A 16,422-nucleotide genomic window follows, 5' to 3' on the forward strand; every position below is an offset into this window, starting at 1 on the left:
ACCACAAAAGATAGAATGACTTTACATTGATTTTATAATCTTTTTTTAAATAGATTTTATTTTAAAGTTTATTTCTTCTTTGAGAGAGGAAGAGAGATACAGGTACCCCCTACAGGGTTTTCACACTGTGTTCAACTCCCAGTTTTAGCAGGCTCTGCTCACAGGTATCGGTGCGCACACCCAGTATATTAGAGGGAGCATGTGAGGTGTGAACCCTGGACCTTTCTCATGTGGGCCCAGTGAGTTACCACTGAGCCACCACATGGCCCATCAGACTCATAACTCTTACTCAAATACCTATGACTGAAAATTTCCAGATCTTAAGCACCTGTGTATTTCATTTGTCTGCAAAATATAGTGTTCCTCATCATAATTTCTTGTTGGTATCTTCCAGAATATTGCCACGTCTTTAAAATAAGATGAACAGGTTTTAGTTGAAAGACTTCCTGGTATATTTTGCCAAAATGTTTGTACAGTGGAGTAGAAACATGGCTATGGTTTGCTATTATAAGCTGTCAGTGCTACCGGCACCATTTAAAAACGCCACAACACATGGATGTAGGCCAGCTGGATGGATACGTCAGGTGCAGCACACACGTGACAGAAGAACCATGCAAAAAGTATATTCAACTGTTGTTCCTGTGCATATTTTTTTGTGGAAGTAGAGTGGACCACCTGTGTATGAACTGGCTACCTCCCACATAATGCCTTTCCGGTGCTGTGCTCTCATCACTGCACTCTGCTCCTCTACAGTTGTTTTTCACACTGTACGATATAACTTTGGTTTTTGTTTGTATTCACCACGAGGTTATGACGGCTTCATAGAATAGAACCGTCATGCAGTTACCTCCCTATCTCTGCAGCCTGGCACATAATATAAACACATAAAAATAATCATTGAATGAACAAATACATTCTATGACTTCTGAAATGATCTGGCTCCATGTACACGTTGCCCTCTCTGACCTCTGTTTTATGACAGAAGATCCATGAGCACATGATATTGTTATTCCTACCGTCAGACAGCTGTTGAAATGCAAATGCATTTACATATATAATATGTAAATCAGCAGATAGTACAGGACTTGATGCAGAAAATATTTGATTAAACATTTAATCTGGAGGTAACTGTAGCTTACATGCAGTTGTAAGGAATAAATATACAGAGACTCTGAGCACCTGTTGTCTACTCAAATGGTAACATCTTATAAAACTATAATATTTTTCTGTTGGTGTTTGAATAAATTAGGGGTGGTGCTGAGAAATATTGAGTTGTTGGAAAAGTCAGGACATAGTTTTTCTTTGCCAAAAATGCAGGGTTTTTCCAACAACCCAATAGCTGTTCGGTTGTTAGGCCACCCTGTTCTGGTCCTCTGGCTGGAAAAACAGGCTTTTCTTGAATCTTTACTTGGCCTATGAATACTGGCAGTTCCCGGTCGGAGGTTTGTACAGTGCCTGACCTGACCTCTATGGAAGCTATAAGAAATCCTACAGGACTCATCTCTGTCTTCCCCAAGCCCTGAGGTCTCCAGGCATGCAGACTTCCTCTTTCCACCTTCCAGTTATCCTTTGCTTATTAGTTTTGCTTTATCTGAGGCTTTTTAGTTGTGAGAATGAGGACCTGGGAGGAATAGGTTGTCTCTGTATTGGTGAACTAGAATGTGTGTGTGTGTGTGTGTGTTTTTTTTAGAGGTTTTCGCTATAGGGCGTGTGTGCTCGCCAGAAAGACAGAGAGAGACAGAGAGACAGAAAGCGAGAAATCACCCCCCAGGGGGGATGGCCACGCCGCAATCCCTTCCCCTCCATTCTCCTCTCGGGATCTTGGGCATGCATGCACATGCGCCCGGCGTGAGTTCTAAGCCACCGGGTCCGGTACGTGAACCGCGGTCGACTATGTGGGAATCCAGCGACATAACCATTAAGCTAACTGCTGGTTCCTGAGAATGTGTTTTTCTATAACTTGTCAGAAGAATGTGTTTGCAATTTATAGGAAAAACACAATAAACAACAACAACAAAAATAACAACAACAACAAATGTAGAAAGATTTTACCTAGGTTGAGGAAAAAGAACATGTAGGTTTTGTTTCTAAGGTGGTAGAGGGGCAATTACATACGGGAAAGAAAGAGATATAAGGAATGTGAGAGTACAAATGACACACTTTGGTAGCCATGCCACTTTTTTTTTTCTCTGAGAGTTAGCTAAGAGGCCAATATTTCTAAATGCTCAGAGGCTCTCAGCAATACCCAATATATAACAGAAGATAAAAATGACTATAGGAACAGAATCTAATTTGGATGAGCTGGAGAAAAATGAACCCATTACATTATGCGTAAACCTGTTTCACATAGAAGTGAAATTATAATTAGATATTTTCAAAAACTACTAAATAGTTAGCAGTAAATACATCTGTAGAATACACTGTTGTAGAGATTTGGAGAAGGAAGTAATTCTGTGAAAAGAGAATGAGTTACAAACTTTGAAGTGTTGAGTATCAGGTTGGTTAATATGTTCTTGTCATTTTGACAATATTGTATCATATTTATTACATTTTTTTTAAATTTTTTTAAGAGTTTTTGCCTTAGGGTGTGTGTGCTCACCTGAGAGAGACAGGCAGACACAGTGAGAAGGAAAGTAAGAAGTCACTTCACCCAGGGGAAATGGCCATGCTGAAATCCCTTCTCCATTTTCTTTCCAAGACCTTGGGCATGAACACACATGCACCTGCAGTGATTTTTAAGCCACCAGGTCCTGGACTTGAACTGCAGCCGGCCATGTGGGAGTCCAACAACATAACCGCTACACCATCTGCTGGCCTCTTAGCTTACTTTGTTTTTTTCTTTTTGTAAAACATTATAGACAGGGTATGGGCAGGGAGCTTGTCTTTCAGTTTGTAAAGATAAATCATCGTAATATCTTGCATTCCAAAATATACCTTCAAGTGACTAAGAAGTGGTATAAATCTTAACTGCCATGTCCTAAGAAACTTGAAAGAGGAGTTTCCATTTCACCCAACTTTTTTTCTAAGTCTCATTCATACTGTCACGACACTGTTTCCTATCTGTTTTCTCAAATCCCAGTACTTAAGTCCCTGATAATGATTGTGCATAGATTTGGCACCTTGATTATTCCCAATCAAACCAGTTTAATTGCCTCAAATAACAAATATAAATTTTTCTATTTGATTTACACATTTGTGCCCTCAGCATAACTAACCCTCCAGTTCTTAAACTAAAACAAAATATATTTTTTCAATGCGTAAATGAGACGAAAAAAAACACAAAATATGTTTCATATTGTTGACTCTGACAACCAGAAATAAATCTCTTTGTTAGCTAAATTTTAGTCCATGTTATATTAAAATACATAATGGATTTGGGTTGAGGAGCACAGGAGTTGAAAGGACCACAAAACCAGCAGATTCACCTATATTAAAGAAAGTCAATCCAGAAAAAGAAAGAAGAAACACAAAGGGAAAGAAGGAAGAATGTGAGTACTGTTCTTAACAGTCTTAGAGCATCTGAGACAGCAGGTGACACAGAGATCAAGGCTGACTGGATTCCCCCATGGTTTGAAACTCAGACCTGGCAGCTTGAAAAACACACCAGGCACATGTGCATGCAGGCCCAAAATCCCGAGAGGAGAGTAGAGAAGAAATTGTGGTGTGGCCATCCTCCATGGTGGTGGTGTAGGATGCATTCTCTCTCTCTCTCTCTCTCTCTCTGGTGAGTGAATTTGGTCTATAGCAAACGAAAAAAAAAAAAAACAGTGCTAGAGCAAATGATCTTTCAATGCTACTTGCTACTAAATGTACTATTGATCATGACAAAATTTTCAAATTTCTAGGATAAAAAAGCTTAAATTTCTTTGACATGCCTTTCCAGTCTCATCAACTTGGAAGGATATGACCTGAATTCCCCAGTAAAGACAGGAATGATTCAATGTTTATGGTAGCTCAGTGGAGTGGATTATACATCAGTGTCAGAAAACTTGATTTAACTGTAAATTATGGCTTTCTCATATGAACACTCTACTATCCAAAATTTAGAAATTGATAAGTTGTTATAACATTGCTCATAAGGCAAGATTCAGATTTTTAATTCATGAAAGAGTTTATTTTGTAAGTTGTAAAGCAAGTATCAGGAAAAAGCAAACGTTCATGTTTTAATTATAGAATCATAATATTGTAATTAATGAATAATTTTTAAAAGGAGGATACTTCTTTTTAGAATTATTTTTATTTAATTTTATTTATTTATTTAAATTTGACCAGAGAGGACAGAGTGAGAATGAGAGGGGTAGCAGGGAGCGCGAAAGCAAGTCACCAGGTTTGGGACTCAAACCATGGTCAGCCATGTGGGAGTCCAGTGATTTAATCACCACACCACCTGCTGGCCCCAGAAGGAGGATACATTTAATAAGTTGGTTTTTATAAGTGATATGAATGGTTATTTAATTGAGATAGATTTTTTAAAATATTAAGTTGGTTTTTATAAGTGATATGAATGGTTTCTTAATTGAGATACATTTTTTTAAAACCACAGTTTATTATGTTCTATGGAAAAAGTTACCTCCTTAAAGCCAGAGGAGAAATAAGAACGAAAATGTGGAGGCAGAGGATGATAAAGTAAAAGCCTATGGTGACTTTTCTGGGTAGTGAATAAATCTTGAAATCTGAGGGATTTATCTGAGTATCTTCTGTGCTTATTACGCATTTCTTTCAGATCTGATCTCTTCATAAGTAAAGTAGAGACAGCATTTAACACGCATTCTTACGAATCAAATAAAATAATGGATGGGACTTGACAGTGGCATGGTGGTAAAACGTGATGCTCTACAAGGCTGAGCCACTTGGGATGGTCCTGAGTTCCTGCCTGGAGACCTCCCTGAATATGCAGCCATATGGGTGACCATGATCTGGGGCTGGCTGAGGCTGGGAGTGGACCGTAGTGTCAAGACCCTAGCAGGGGGTGTTGTCTCTCTGTCTCTCTGTCTCTCTTTCTCTAGTTTGTGGAAGACATAAATAAACACACATTAAGAAATGAATAAAGATTTGTGGAATACAATATTCCCTGTAGATAATAATTTCAATAGATTTCCATAACCTTTCCCCAGTAGGAGTACTCACACATTAGACTTTCAATATGGCCTCTGAAACATCACAATAAATGGAGATTCAGAGAGTTTATATCATATTCCTAAAATCACCAGTGAATTACTTAGGTAAGATTCACGTCCTGAGTCCTTGCCAAGAAGTAACTCTATTACTGAAAATCTGCTTATCCGACTTTTAGTAAACCTAATAAACTATGACTGCCAATATGCCAATATGCCTTATCAGTTAGACCTCATCCTGTAGCTCTTTTTACATATTACCATATAACTGTGCTTCTTTGTTAACCTATTGTTAATTCTGAGATACGTGCTTTCTCTCAGGATTAAAGCCTCAACGTGCTCTACATCAATGCTCTGCACATGAAAAAGGTGCACCGACTACAGGTGGACTGGATTTTAGATTTAAGGAGGCAGTGTTACATATTTTCTAAGAACCCAGGCTTTCCACTCACATTTCCGAAGTTCCTAGCCCACCTAGCTTCATCCTTCATCTCCTAGGCTACCAAAGATAAACGGAATAATATCTAAATGCCTCAGTTTCCTATCTGTGACATGAGTATAATACTTACACAACAAATATGCCTACTTTCTAGGTTTGATGGAGGAATTTAAATGAGAGAATAGCTATAAAAGGCTTACCATAGTGCCTGGGACATAGAAATTGCTCCTTAAGCTCTCTTTTATTGGAATCGTTATTACTGTTTGTCAACAAAAGCCAAGTGTTATTAAATACACATGCCCGATTTATATGAAGAGTAGGAATAATATTGTTTTCTCCTTTAGATAGGAATTGTAAAAATGAAAGGATAACTTACACTTAGGAACTAATCGAATTTCTAATGAATCAAATCAATACAAATGCCCATTGCTTATAGAAGATGGAGAATTCAGAATGTGTTCTGCATGGGATAGTTAGGCCTAGTTCTAATACTGACTCTGTTCTGCCTCTACTCAAGGGTAGAACAAACGCAGGAGCATTCTAAAATATGCAAATCATTTTCACCAAGAGCAGAGTTGAACACAGGTTTTCCTAACTGAGAAAGAAATCACTTGGAAATCATAGCTAAAAGTCTAGAAGACTTAGACAGTACCAATTGTGAAAAAAAAAAAAAAAAAAAAACAAGAAAATCCTGGTGAGGCCTAAAAACAGTTTTTGTTATATGCAGAAAGCAGAAAGCAGTATATCTTCCTCAGGGATTTGCCACCAACAGTTTTGAAATTAATTAAATTTTCTTTTTTGTAGAAAGAAAAATACCTAATGCTATTTTCCTATCTGTGAACCTTTTTAATATTGTAGTTCTTTAAAAATTAGATTAATGATGGTGTAGAAATTAGATTTTACTAGAAGCATGTCAATTTATTCATTAAGGTGATAATATAATGTGGGAGAAATTAGATTTCCCTTATTGAACTACGTAGTAACAATATGCTAACAAAGAACATAAGCAAATAAAGTTTAAAAATGAAGTACTATAAGATACTGAGCTTTCTTCTATAAAAATAAACCTCGGTAGCATATATTTCTAATTTTTGTTGCTGTTCTATCTCCTGGTAACTGAGTATGTGCCATTGAGCAATAATACGTTTTAGAATATATCATGACTATTTCCTGTCGGCCTTTTGACTGGGATCAAGTATTATGCGCTGTCTCTAGGGACTCCAGCCTTCAAAAGCCAAGACACAAACTGTTATCTAATAAGCCTTTAGCATTTTTTAACTAAAATGATGGTAACAATATGTACACTAAGTGTTGGAATACCTATGAGTAATCTGCTGCTCAGTAAAGATGCTCAAAGCATGAGCTACAGCAAATCTTCATCATTTTCAACCATGTCAATAGTAATCATACTCTTAATTTTTTTCATCTTTTAAACTCTTATTTTGCTCTTCAAATACTTGACTTGGTTACAAAAATTAGTGAAGAGTGTCTGACAGCCATAAATCTTACTGGTTTTGAAGTATTGCCCCTTTTTTCATATGTGCCATCAGGATATTAATAGAACACTAGAGAAGCACTTTTTACAGATTCCTTAGTGGAATGGTAACTGACCATACCATAGTCTGCTGTCAAGTCTGTTCTAAAACAATTTATTTATTTGTTTATTTTATTTATTTATTTATTTTTTTGGAGAGGTTTTTGCTATAGTGCCCGTGCGCTTGCCAGAGAGACAGAGAGAGACAGAGAGACAGAAAGCGAGAAATTACCCCCCAGGGGGGATAGCCATGCCACAATCCCTTCTCCTCCATTGTTCTCTCAGGATCTTGGGCATGCATGTACATGTACCCGGTGTGAGTTTAAGTCACTGGGTCCAGGACTTGAACCACGGTCAACTACATGGGAATCTAGCAACATAGCCATTACACCAACTGCTGGTCCCATTAAAATTAATATTTGACCAGATAGAGAGAGACAGAGACATAGAGAGACAGAGAAACAGAGGGAGAGAGAGAGAGAGAGAGAAGGAAAATGAGAAAGCAAGTCGCCAGGTCCATGACTTGAACCATGGTCTGCCATGTGGGAGTGTCCAGCACCTTAACCACCATGCCACCTGCTGGTCCCCTAAAACAATTTATTAGCACATAATCCAATGAATGAATATACCAGGCATGTGCATCTATGTGTGCATGTGTGTTTTTCTGGAGGATACATGTGTTCACAAGACACAGAGAAAGGGTGAGGAGAAAACACTGCAAATGGGGTTATGGTCATAGTACAGTCCCCTCTCTTTCATCTCTCACTCCTTTTCGAATTTTGGGCACACATTCACACACATATGGCATATATCTCAAATGACCAGGTCCAGGAATTTGACCATGAGATTGGCCAGTTGGGATCTGGCTACCTTAACCATGAGACCACGGAGTTTGATCTGTGTATGCATGTCTATATGTAGTATGTGTATCCCTACACACCCCCAGAGAAAACTGGGAGAAAAATCAACCTTGGGATTGCCATATCTGAGCCAACTGTTTTCCTGCAAGATCCTATCAGGATTTCTAATCTTCTAGTTCTTCCATTTAGGATTTGTTGTAGTACAACTACCTATACTCAGGTATAACTAGTTAAAATGTATTCCTGATTGCTGATTTTTTACACACTACCCATTATCTATTCATTTGTAAAAGAAATCAGATTATTTTTTAGGGGGGAGAAAATCTACCATCTTGAAAAATGAATAAAAGGGGCCAGCAAGTGGCATGGTAGTTAAGGTGCTAGACTCCCACGTAACTGACAATGGTTTGAGTTTAGATCTGGTAGTCTGAAAACACACTGCGCATGTGTGCCTGCCTGCCCCAAATCCCGAGAGAAGAATGGAAAAGATGGAATTGTAACATAGTCAAACCCCTGGAAAGTGATTTCTCACTCTCCCTCTCTTTGTTCTTCTCTGGCAAGCATACACACACTGTGGCAAAACAAAGGAACAAATATCCCCCTCCTTCCCCAAAAATAAATTCACCTGTTACGCTTTTTCAAGGTAAGGTTGCCATTTTCATTATCCTGTTCAATAAGAAATGGTTTACTGGAACTTCTAAGGAAATGCTTTTTTAAAAGAACACCTAACCCACATTGACGATTGGTGAGTGACATTTCTTCTTCGTCCTAGGAAAAAAGCTGCCTTTCAGGTATTATTACATGACTATGCAATTTTTGCAAGGATAGAAGACAAGGAGACTGGGCTTTTATTGGCATCTTGGAGACTTCATCAGCTCTAGGTCATCTTTCCCCAGATTTATCATTATGTGCACAGATTAATTTTGTTTATCATTCTTTTTAAAATATATTTGTAAAGTTTATTTTCATGAGAGAGAGGGTCACCGTCAACAGGGTGCCCATACTGTGATCCACTTGTAGTCTCATCCAGTCCGGATCATGGGCATGCACAGGCAGCTGGCATGTCAGGGAGATCCCAGGTCATGAACCATGAACTTTTCCCATGATGGTCCATGTTACCACTGTGCCACAAATGGGGCTCTCTCATTAATTTTGCTTAAGTCACTATCTTTTGGGAATCTGTATTCAAAGTGACATATCATCCTTAACTTTATTCTTTCCTAAGAGATTTCTATTTTTAGGAATACATCAGAAGAACATAATGGATTAATGATGTATAGAAACTGATTAATAGAGACCAGCAGTTAGCGTAATGGCTATTTCACTGGACTCCCACGTAGTTGACCGCCGTTCGCGTCCCGGACCCGGTGGCTTAAAACTCATGCCGGGCACATGTGCGTGCATGCCCAAGATCACAAGAGGAGAATGGAGAAGGGATTGCAGCATGGCCATCCCCCCTGGGGGGTGATTTCTCGCTTTCTGTCTCTCTGTCTGGCGAATGCACGTGCCCTATAGCGAAAAAGCTCTCCAATAAATAAATAAATAAACTGATTAATAACCTCAATTGATAATCTTGGATTCTAAGTTTGAAATTGCAGAGCTTTATTGTTTTTGTTTTTGTCATAGGATGTGTGCACTCACCAGAGAGAGACAAACAGAGAGAAAGTAAGAAATCACCCCCTTTCCCTTCTCCTCCATGCCACAATCCTTTCTCCTTCATTATCCTCTCAGGATTTGGGGCAGGCAGGCACACATACCCTGCATGACTTAAGCCACTGAGACTCGAACCATGATTGGTCATGTGGAAGTCCAGTGCCTTAACTTCCATGCAACCTGTTTGCTCCAAAATTTCAGGTTTTATGAGAAATGAAACTCAAGATAGTCAGTGGTCTCACTTACTTGCCCTTATTAAAAATATTTAGTAATATAGAATAATATGTTTTAAACATTGACTGATATCATTTTCAGATTAGCCAAATCTTAGATCACTAACTCTGACAGTCACAATTCCATGAAATGAAATTATTTTTCTTTTCCAAAAGGTCCCAGAGTTTAGTAGATAGTTTAAAATGTAGAAGGCTCTAAAATAAATATTTTTAAATAGATGAGTTAGTTACTGAAATGATGAACAAACCCAGGTAGTCCCCAGACAAAAACAAAACTGATGAAATATAGATGATTCTGGGGCCAGCAGGTGGTGTGGTAGTTAAGATACTAGACCCCCCTATTACTCACAGTGTTTTGACTCTCAGATTGGAAGCTTGAAAACCATGTTGGGCACATCCACATGGGTGCCCAAAATCCTGACAGGAGAATGAAGGAGAATGAAGGAGAGAAGACTGTGGCATGATTAGTCTCCCTGAGGAATGATTTCTCATTTTCTCTGTGTCTCTGTCTCCCTCTGGTGAGTGTATGTGCACTATAGCAAAAACCTTAGAAGAAATTATATATGTGTGTGTGTGCATGTGTGTGTGTGTATGTGTGTGTGATTCTTTGACATTTAAAGACTTTGGTGAATGATGTCTGTTTTTAAAAAGGTTCGATAAATAGTAGCCTGCAATAGTTATTGTGCTGAAAAATGTTTTTAATTTCTGAGGTATCTTCCCTCGTCACTCCTTTTTCCTCCTCTCCCTTTCTTTGTTCCATTCTGTTTTCTTTTTTATTTTCTTGATGTCCCTCACTAATCCAGTTGCTCAATGTTCTCAGTCTCTGTGTTTTTACTATCTCTCTATAATCAAGAATATTTAATCAAGAATATTTGAATCTTGGAGATATTGAGAGTAAGCACACACACACACACACACACACACACACACACACACACATATATATATAGCCTCTTTTATGGGAAGAATAAATCCACTGAACTGTTTTTCAATAAGAGGTGCCATTGTCTTCATCTATCTTAACTCTAGCTTTCTTCCTTATAAAAGAATTAAAGTTTACTGATTAGTTTACAAGGTCTAGCTATATATGAGCTCATATGAGCTTAGAGGCAAAAGTCAAAGTATCTTTTTGTACTAGAATATTACATTTTAAACCCGTAAATGAAACATGCAGAGGTATAAAGTGATTTGCCAGAGCTCCAAAATACCAGTATTGTACATCTCACCAAAATTGATTTTTAATATCTTTCTAGGTGCAGGAAAAGGGGATAAAAAAATACTGTGGCCTATTTGAAGGAAAAAAAAAATTAAATGACCAAGGTCACTGATCCTAGATAAATTTCAACTACTTCTCTTCGTATCTTTGGCTTGATCTTGAGCTTACTATCGTTTGACCCCTGATAATGTCTCTGGTCAACTAGGTCAGCTACTGCCCTGCAATTTCTATATGTGTTTCTACCCTATTCTTAGCTTCTTTTAGGTGGAAGTAGTGTGCAGACTGAGAAATAAAAATCTTCCTGTTGAGGTGGCAAGTGGTGTGATGGTTAAAGGGCTGGACTCCCACATGACTAACCACAGACTGGGTTCTGGGCCGGGCAGCTTGAAAATCACTCCGGGCGCATGTGTACATGCCCTAAATTCCAAGAGGAAAATGGAAGAAAAGGGACTGCCATGTGGCCATCTCCTCTCGGGGTGTGTTTGTGGAAGTGATTTCTCACTTACTTTCCCTTTCTCTGTCTCTCTCTGGTGAGGGCAAGAGCCCTGTGGCAAAAACCTAAAATAAATAAATAAAGTCAGTCTATTCTTTAGAGTCGCTGGTGATCTTTGTTCTTATAAACATTTATATGATGCAGATTAGAATCCAACCTAAGTTTATCTTGGAAAGAGTTACATCTAACTGAAAAAGGTTTAGGAGGCTCTCTTGATTTTTTTTTTTTTTTTTTTTTGGACAGGTTTTTTGCTTAGGGTTTTTTTTTGGACAGGTTTTTGCTCTAGGGCACATGTGCTTGCCAGAAAGACAGAGAGGGACAGAGAGATAGAAAGTGAGAACTCACCCCCTGGGAGAATGGCCACGCAGCAATCCCTTCTCCTCCATCCTCCTCTCAGGATCTTGGGTATGCACGCACATACACCCGCTGTGAGTTTCAGCCACCGAGTCTGGGATTTGAACCGCAGTTGGCTACATGGCAGTTCAGCGACATAGCCATTATGCTAACTGCTGGTCCTTTCTCTTGAATTTTCTTGAAAAAACTATTTCTAATGTTTACTTTTGGGCTTAACAATGTCTTAGAATCCCAGTTCCAGGTTCCAGGTTCATTTCTGCATCCATATTTAAGAGTTTATATCACATATGTGTTTAAAAGAGATTGTTTAAAGCTATAGCCACCCTAAAACTCTGAGTCATTCCCAAGGTGAAAAATATTTTGCTGGATTGGATGGCATCAACTGTGACGTTATTAACTCTAACATCAAGATAAACTTCGCTTTTCAAGATAACTTGACAGATCAAGTCTCACAAAACCTGCTGAAGCCCAGACCCAAGGATGAAGTGAATACAAATTAAATTAATTACAGAGGCAGCAATATCATTTCCCAACTGTAGGTACGCAATGTAAAATGATTACTACTCTTTCATTTTGATGTTTAAAACCCCTTTCACTTTTCCAAATGTCATTTTCTTTCTTATAAACTGAAATAAAATTTTAATATAAACATATGCATTTATAAAATGACATATGAGTATGTTCATACAAATGAAGAGAAATAATACCTTGTGCAATAATAGAATGGAGTAGCATATGAATACATAAAACCTAGTACACAGTAATACATAGAATATATAAATACATAAAATATTTGGAAGGATAAAAAATATTACAAATACTAAATCTCAGGAGGAGAGAGTTGGATCATATTCAAAAAAAGTTTTAGTGGGACCAGCAGTTAGCGTAATGGCTATGTTGCTGGACTCCCACGTAGTCGACCGCGGTTCAAGTCCTGGACCTGGCGGCTTACACTCACGCTGGGCACGTGTGCGTGCGTGCCCAAGATCCCAAGAGGAGAATGGAGGAGAAGGGATTGTGGCATGGCTATCGCCCCTGGGGGGTGATTTCTCACTTTCTATCTCTCTGTCTGTCTGGCCAGTGCATGCGCCCTCTAGCGAAAACCTCTCAAAAAAAATGTTTTAGTGTCATTTTTTACACTTTTTATTATATTGAGACCTATGTTTATCTATATTATCTAATTAAACAACTTTATAATTGTCAACTACTAAACATAATCACTCTCTATAATACCTTTTAAAAAGTTTGCCAGAGAGCATGTTTGCTCGCTTTTGAGAGAGGGAGAGAGAGAGAAAGTGAGAAAGCACGTCCTATGGTGAAATGGTCACACTGCAATTCTTTTTCCTCCATCTTTCACTCTTCTCAGGATTTGGGGCGCATATGCATATGCGCCCCAAATCCTGCTTGGTCTGGGACTCAAACCACGTAGTTGGCCATGTGGGATCTTTCTGCCTTAATCGCCCTACCACAGATGATCTCAAATATTATAAGATTTTTAAAAAAGGCTTTATCCTAATTAAAAATATGAATGAGGGAGGCAACATTGCATCCCAGATAAGCGTAATTCCCAAACACGCTCATGAAGGTCTTAACATCCTCACACAGGTTTCTAAAATGGGATGGGAGTTGGGGAAGGGTTACATAAATTGTTTTAAGAGAATTATCCTGGGCTACTATGATCGATAACAAAGGTAAGGTCAGTCCAAAGTTTAACAGGACAGTCTCTGGGCAGATGTCCTGCAGAACTCGGGTTGCAGTGGTTTCCATGCAAGGTTTTGAGGTTGGCAGAGCTCTCTGAACAGCAGTTCTCATTAGCAGGTGTGATAGCATGAGAAAATACCTCCTTCATGGCCTTCTCAGCTCACATAATAACCCATTTTGTTAGGGTTCACATAAATGACTCCATTTTGATTTCAAAGTACTTTCATATAATTAAAATAGTACTATTGTAAAATCATATCTCAGAATTAGAAAGAAGCTTAGAGATCATTTTTGGTGTACTTGTGACAGAAAATTCTCCAATGCTGAAGGTAGCAAGATAGTTGAAAGCAAAATTGAGACCATTTTTATTAATATTTCTTTGCTTCAAAATTAAAATGAAAAAGTCGTTAAGCCAGTTCATTTCAAAAAAAGTTGGAAAACGATTCTATGAAAAGAATACCGTTATAATTTTTCTAGTCATTGAAAAATAACTTTTTGAAAACACACAGGTTGCTAATATCATGATAGCTTAAGTCTTTTAATTTTGCAATATATCAGTGACACATTTAAAATAGAAATAAAAGGACTGTATCTTAATATTGTCCAACTTATTATTTCCTTTTCTTTTTTTTGGTATTTTAAATGTAGTATTTGGTTACTGAAATACAGCTTTACAAATATTTTCCATATTGTTATATAAATCTTTTGTTACAAAAATAACAGTATATGACAAATATAAGTACTTAACTCATAGTTGAACTAGGTATGAAACATGCATAGATTATGTTTACATATTTTTTGTATCTTTTTATTTTTACATTTATTTTACAAGTTCAAAATGAATCAGCGAATATTAAACTGACAAGAATAAATACCTGAGGGGACCAGCAGTCGATGTAATGGCTATGTCGCTGGACTCCCATGTAGTTGACCGTGGTTCGAGTCCTGGACCTGGTGGTTTAAACTCATGCTAGGAGCATGTGCGTGCGTGACCAAGATCCCAAGGGGAAAATGAAGGAGAAGGGACTGTAGCATGGCTATCCCTCTGGGGGGGGGGGTGATTTCTTGCTTTCTGTCTCTATCTTTCTGGTGACTGCATGTGCCCTATAGCAAAAACTTCTCAAAAAATAAATAAATAAATAAAGAGAATAAATACTTAGGTTTAAAATTTAAATGCCTCTTGAGACCAGCAGATGGCATAATGGTTACATCGCTGGACTCCCATGTAGTTGGCTGCAGTTTGAATCCCAGATTCTGGCAGCTTAAAACTCATGCTGGGTGCATATGCGTGTGCACAGCCCCAAATCGCAAGGAGAATAGAGGATTGCAATATGGCCATCCCCCCTTGTCGGTGATTTCTTGCTTTCTGTTTCTTTGTCTGTCTGGTGAGTGCACACACTCTATAGCAAAAATCTCTCTTTAAAAAAAAAAATTCACTTGCTTCCTATCAATAGCTTACACCAACTGTTCATTGAAAGACACAGGCAGCTCTCTACTTGCTGAGAATGGCACATGTAGTACTATATATTTTAGAATTTTTAAGATTTTGGAAATAAACTAGACTAAAAGAAGGAGGAATGAGTATTACACAGCTCAACCAATAAGTTAAAGACAAGATGTAAACAGGAAGGGAAATCTATGGAAGCCTAAAACATGCATCAACATTCCCAGTAAGAAAAGTTTCTGGTCCCATATACCATGACTATGCTGATTATACATTATACCAGAAAAGATATAGACAGTACTACTAATTATAATAGAACATATAAGACACAGTAAGTAAAATTACTTAGAAGGGGATTGACCCTCCAGGGATAAGCATGACGACCAAGGGCATGAACATCTGGGCCTCAGCTCCACTATGAAATGGTGATCTAGTATCATGTATTGGGATAATGGTGGGAAGAAGAGACTGCTAACGTTCTGAAGCAGTGGCCCAAGTTTAATCCTGGTCCAACCCAGAAACCAGGAGAAGTGGTGAGTGCCTGTAATCCCAGAGACCAGGGAAGGCAGAGGTTGTGAGGGTTCAGAGCTCGAGGCTGACTTTGGGCAACATTGCAAGACCTTGTCTAAAAGGGTCAGGGGTGGTGGTATACACCTATGGTCCCTGGTACTTGTGAGGTTGAGTCAAGAGGATCATGACACAGTGAGACCCTGTCCAAAAAGAAAAAAGAAGAAAAGGTTCGAAGGATGAGGTGTGTGAGAATGGTGATGTGGCTGTGGTGTGTATGTGTGTAGTGTGTTACCAAGATGAGAACTGCGGCTTTCCCATGATGAGAGTAACAGACTTGACCTTCTGAAAGTGTCTGCTGTGTTTTCTTATCTTTCATTTTTTATTAGTGTATTGCATAAGCAAATACTTAAACAGTTTCAGTTTTATGTTTTTAGTTATTTTTTTTTAAGTCAGAGAAGCATTAAGTGACAAGTAAATATTTCCTCAAATTTTCATCTCTTTTCTGATTGAAGATTCACTCAGCAGATAAATAGCAATTTCTGACCTGGGGCTGCAAGTACAAATTCTTACATACCCTCTGGATTTGGAGTTCTTTTTAATCTGCAAATATTTAAAGTTTCAAAAATTTCAAACATATCTGGATATTATAACTAATTCTTGGGATACATCTGGAAAAAATAGTTTTGTCTCCTAAAATGTACAGTCAAGATTTAATTACATATGAATTTTTTCCTGACACTAATTGCATTTTCTGATAATAACAAAGTATGTATATCTGTCATGTGTTCTCCCAGAATTGGTACATGAAAAATGCTCTGCTTATATGCATTTTGTTTTATATTATTTTTAAATGATTATATATTATATTTAT

This window comes from Tupaia chinensis, unplaced genomic scaffold, assembly GCF_000334495.1.
Source record: "Tupaia chinensis unplaced genomic scaffold, TupChi_1.0 Scaffold000687_1, whole genome shotgun sequence".
NCBI lineage: Eukaryota > Metazoa > Chordata > Mammalia > Scandentia > Tupaiidae > Tupaia > Tupaia belangeri.